The sequence below is a fragment of the Cupressus sempervirens genome, chromosome 4 (genome assembly GCF_028749045.1).
Source record: "Cupressus sempervirens isolate cs-2001-9-10 chromosome 4, ASM2874904v1, whole genome shotgun sequence".
NCBI classification, from domain to species: Eukaryota; Viridiplantae; Streptophyta; class Pinopsida; order Cupressales; family Cupressaceae; genus Cupressus; species Cupressus sempervirens.
The window spans coordinates 184,665,133-184,670,885 of record NC_143121.1 but is presented as its reverse complement, the minus strand read 5'-3'; the positions used below and the strand labels follow the sequence as shown (position 1 = coordinate 184,670,885).

At 37.6% G+C, this 5,753-nt stretch overlaps 1 pseudogene across 1 annotated transcript; it reads right to left on the bottom strand.

Annotated features, from left to right (window-relative positions):
• Nucleotides 1–1,288: 1,288 nt before the first annotated feature.
• LOC149560613 (disease resistance protein ADR1-like) lies at nucleotides 1,289–4,106 on the bottom strand (annotated as a pseudogene). The gene is made up of 5 exons (XR_016363709.1): nucleotides 4,003–4,106; nucleotides 3,483–3,889; nucleotides 2,851–3,206; nucleotides 2,552–2,763; nucleotides 1,289–2,333 (listed from the first exon to the last, which is right to left on the bottom strand). The product of XR_016363709.1 is annotated as a disease resistance protein ADR1-like (transcript).
• Between the last annotated feature and the right edge of the window lie 1,647 nt (nucleotides 4,107–5,753).

Genomic DNA, 5,753 nt, shown 5'->3' with positions numbered 1-5,753 from the left:
GTATGAATGTATCTATTGTATTTGACTCTAGAGCTATAGACTCAATTATTTCTTCTGCTTTAGTTGCAAATAGTGGAATTCCTATGGTTAGGGAAAGGAACAGATGGCAAGTGGAGTTAGCATCAGGATCCAAGGTGAACGTTGATATTATTGCTCCTGACTATAAGATTTGTATGAAATCTTTTACTACTTCTACGAACCTTAGGGTTATACCTTTAGGATCTTATGATATAGTTTTGGGTATGGATTGGTTAGAACAACATCAAGCTATTTTGGATTGCAAGGATAAGATAATCCATTGTGTTGATGATTATGGATCAGCTAGGGTTATTGCAGGAATCAAGAGACCCATCTCTTTGTGGACAATTTCTGCCAAGCAATTGGCAAGGTGTGCTCGAAACTGGAATGCCTCTGAGAAGAGAAATTGATTTTCGAATCGATTTAGTGCCAGGAACGGAACCAATTTCCAAGACTCCTTATAGAATGACAGCTCAAGAGCTGGTCGAACTTAAATTCTAGTTGGAGGAGCTTTTGAAGAAAGGTTTGATTCATCCTAATGTTTCGCCATGGGGTGCTCCAGTAATCTTTGTCAAGAAGAAAGATGGCTCCTTAAGACTGTGCATAGATTATAGACAGTTAAACAAGGTCACTATTAAGAACAGGTATTTGAAGTAATTTTTGATGCATTTGAAACCAGGGCCTGAAGTGAGGTTTGTGCATGGTCCACCCGGTCTTTGGTGATTTTCTCACTTCAAGGCCTAGAAATTCCTCAAAACAAAAATAAATAAGGAACATTTCTTCCCAAAGGTTTTAATTTTATTCGGCTTTCCATGGTACCAAATTGTGTGTGGCGTGCCTGTAGCAACCTGAACTTCAGCCTCAAAAAATGTCTGAAATTTAAATGTCTTGAATAAGACCTTATACTCTTTGCTCTTTAGATCTCTTCCGTTAAAAAATTATAAGCGATTCATATGAAGAGTCAAGATGCAATTGCATGAGATTTTTTCCCGACATGTAACTTCACGTGTAGTGTAATGACATGATTAGCATTCAAAATCGCAAAAGCCATTAATGAAGCACTCGGTTATCAACCATATCTGGTATTCAATCCTAGAAACTTGCACAAAATTTTAAAAATTGTTCCTTTAAAATACGGTATTCATTGTCACGTACACTAGTAAGGAATGACAACGGAAAATAGTTTGCTTGTCATTTTCTCCTTCCACCAAAGAAGGCCCCTCAAAAGATTGGGAAAAGAAGATTGTCTGTAAAGATGAACTTTGACATAGACTTTACAAATGTACATAATGATATATATATACATTACAAACTTTTACAATTTATAAGTGAAACCTACAGTATGCTCCATATACAGGAGAATTGTCCATAAAGTTGAACTTTGTAGACACTAAACACTCTTTTAATTCTAAGTGAAACCTACAGTATGCTCCATCTCCAAGAACTAAGAAAGAGAACACTCATTAATTTAACAGGATGTGAAGTTGCTTGATGTTTCTCAATCATCAAGCCAATCCAGAGTAAATTGCGCCTCCATAATTTCAACCCTAAGATCAGGGATAGAAGAGGCCTTAACTCTTAGCCACTGGTGCCCAATTTTCTCATCACAGATGACATGTTTCAGAGAGCTTAGTCCGCAAACACTTTTAGGCAACCTCTTCAAACGAGAACACTCCCTCATATCAAACTCTTTCAATTTCTTGAGTTGACATATTTCCTCTGAAGTTCTTTCAGGCCCTCACAGAGTGAAATGTCTAGAAATTTCAGCTGCCCAAGTTTTCCAACGGATGCAGGAAGCTCTTTCAAGCCTGGTAATGCTGATAATCTTAACATTCTTACAGAACTCAGATTTTCAAGATCATATGGCAACTTTTGAACCAGATGGCAGTTGGTTATAGACCATATGCGAGCAGAAGGCATATGACAGATGTCAAGTGGCCATTTCTCCAAATCGCTGTAGTGGTCTAGGTTAAATTCTTGTAGATTGGTGTTGCTGAATGTGGAAATATTTCCAAACCCTTCACATAAACTTAGAGAGAGTTTGTCTAGTTTCTGTATTACTTTAATCTCTTTTAAAAAAGAGGGCGCATCCAACTTCTCCAAGCGAACAGTCCTGAGCTGAGCGAGTGAAGATAGAGCATCTAAACCTTTAATTGTGGTCCTCTTTGAACTCAAATTACACAACATTAAAAATTTCAGTTTTTTCATGGTTTTAAGAAATGGTGGTAGAAAGTATTCGCTTGCAGAAAAGTGTACCACCAGAACCTCTGCCTCTGGAAAGTCCATCGGATACCACTGATTTTCAGCCATAGAACCTGCAATAGTTCAATCATATATACAGTTGAATTAGAAAATGTTTTAGTGGTCAAGAATACCGGCAGTTAAAGTAAAGAATTTATATCAAAGCTATTGCTGTTTCAATAGTATCATTATTCATTATGACAAAACACAAAAGCTAAAACATTTTAATAGTTTAAATAGCTTGCATATTATGTCACTCAACAAGTTAGAATATTTGGTCTGAATCGCCTACCTGTGTGAATAGAGACAATTTGAGCATCAAATGGTCTATCATTATGCATCTCCCACTCCCCTGGCAAGCTCAGCTCCTTCCTGGGCACGAATATTCTTTTCCTATGGACTATACTGTCCTGGCTTCCCAAATATATGGCCAAATCTCGCATTATGTCATGCTGGGAAAAGTACAGCTCAGAGGCATCTCCATAAGAGATTGTTGCTTGGCTTCTGATATTACCACAAACAATATTAGCTCAAAGTTTGAAAACAAAACGATGGTAAGAAATTTAACATATATAAAGCTTAGGCAAATACCCTGGGCTGCTGATTAAGTTCAAGAGGTTTTTGCTTGCAAATTCCAATAACATGATAAAGGCATCTTGCCACTCCAGCTTCCGAACATAAACCCAAATGCCCAGCAGTGCATCAGCACAGATTTTCTTGTTCTCTGGAAATATGGCTAAATCTAAGAAGCATTCCCTCGCAACATCATCCAAGAAATCAATACTGGTCTCCAAGCATCTAAACAGCCCTTCTTTGTGATAACTGGATATGGACTGCCCCTGTGAAAGCTTATTCTTTGCATTCAACCAGGCCATATGAGATTCCCCATTTAAAGAGCTCCCAATCACCTTTAGAGCAAGGGGTAAGCCCTTACATTCAGCTTGCACCTGCCATTCATTAAGATCGGTTTTTTATTAGCATCCAAAGGAAGCTCTGTAAAAAATGAAAAGAAAGAAAAAGAAAGCGATATTTTTGTGTTTTAAATGCATAAATAACTTCCTGCAAGTACTAATCTAATAGAACAATCAATAACTGCGAGTTTTTATAGCTTAAAAACAAATAAGCATACAAATCATTCTATTTTTGATGTTGGACATATTTGATTCTATAAGAAGCTTTAGGCTTTTTCATATTTTTAGTTTCAAGGTAAGAAAAGACTATACCTCCATAACTAGATTTGCATCTGCTGTACTTCGAATTGATGTCTGTCCAAAAGCAGAGAAGCAGAAAAGCGAGAGAGCGTCCTTCTGGCCCAACAATGGCAACTGATACAGTTGAGTACAGGGGTTTAGGAGGATGGTAGAACTGTCTCTCGTTGTGACAACAGTTTTGTACCCTGGCGCTTCAAATAGTAGTTCCTCCAAGTGAGCCCTGGACCAGACATCATCTAATATCATCAGGGTCCGCTCGTATTGAGTAGAAAGCTGCTGCTTTAGCTGTATGCGTGCATCTTCTACTTTCTGAAACTTGGGCTTCTTCCTTCCAATGATCTTCTCCCACATTGTCTCTATAATTCCCTGCAGATTTGAGGACTTTGAAACAGTGATAAAATGTACATTTTCAAAATAACCTGATGATCACAGAAGAAAACAATTATTTTTCAGTAGGCTGCAAAACAAAAATGATCGGAAATTTAAGAGCATACAAATTTATCACTAGAAATGGTAGGGCGGGCTACACAACCTGATGAAATGTACATTTTCACAACAACCTGACGTCCGCATAATTCCCTTCAGATTTGAATATGCGAGACAATAATGAAATGTACATTTCCTGATGCCCAGCATTGCCCACAGAAAAGATCAATAAATTTTCAGTATGTTGCAACATAAGTTTTTACAATTCACAATGCTGCTGAATATTTAATCAACATTTTAGATTGCATTCATGTTGATGAAAAAACTGCATTACAATCAAAACCAGAAATAATATCTCATCGCTCTGTATCCTAAACCAGAGAATCAAGAAAACAAATCATGATTGGAAATCTAAGCGTGTACAAATTTAGCACGGGAAATGTTAGGCTGACCCACGTGAAAAACAGCTCAGGAACAGAGAATTTGAAAATGTTACTAGCCAAATGGTACAATTCAACAAACACTATTACTTTTCTCACTAATCTGACGCAACCTAAATGAAATGTCGAGAGATTTAATAGTAAATACCCACTGAAACTGACGAACAGTGGAACGATCATGTCCTAAAGACGATCTTAGCCTTAGAAGTCCACATATCAAGTTTAACCTCGATGACGTAAACACCAAAGCCCTTCAACCTAAATCTCAGGTATTGATGGGATGGGCCAGAAACGTTCAGCGATTTCCTCGAAGGACTAGCGCATTTGTAAAAACAACAAGAAAAATTATGATTGAAAATGTAAGTGTACAAATTTAACACAGGAAATTGTATTGTAGGCCGACCCACATGAGAAACACCTCAGGAACAGATAATATGTAAAGGATCACATACTAAATTGTGCAATTCAACGAGCACAACTACTTTATCTGACAATGTCCAGAGCCATTGCAACACACGCTACATGAAATGCCCAGAGATTTAATTTTGAAACCCTATAACAATTGAAGCTGAAGAACAGGGGAACAATTGCCTAGGCGTGTCCACTATTGCCTTAAATGAACACAGATCGGTTTAACCTCCACGACATAAACACCAAAGACCTTTGGCCCAAAATCTAAGGTATCGATGAGATGGGCAAACACAATTTAGTGGTCTCTTCAAAAGATTGGAAGAATAGTAAAAAGCGACGAGAAAATTCTTGATTGATAATTTAAGTGTACAAGGTAGGCCAACGGACCTGAACACCTCAAGAATAGAAAATATCTAGGATTGCAAACTAAATGACGCAATTCAACAAACAATAGTACTTTACTTACTTATCTGACCGAATACATAAAATGTCATGAGGACTAATTTTGGAACTCTACACCCACTGAAACTGATGAACAATGGAACTAAAAGATGATACTAGCCTTAGACTAACACAGATCAATTTAACCTTGACGACCTTAACATAATAGTCCTTTGCCCAAAATCTTAATGCATTTTTCATAATAGGCCTAAAAAAATTCAGTGGCTTGAAAAAACCGTCAAAAAGAAGCAAAAAGAAGAAAGAGACATTACCTTTGATATGGGGATCACTACAGATAGCAGAGGCCAAAGTAGTTTTCCCACCACCCCCCATACAATGAACCCCAACGACCGATACCTCGCTCTTTAATAAAATCTCCTTCAAATCCTCAACAGGCTTCTCCAATCCCGCATAGAACCGAGCCTTCACAGGAAAATTACTTAGAGCGGACCATTTATCAGGCTCTTCCATTTCAGTAGTTTGACACAGGTTACCTAAACTCATTTGCTGTTGAATCATGTTATTAAGCGTACAACTTTTATCTGGAGGTTGCAATTCCTTGTAC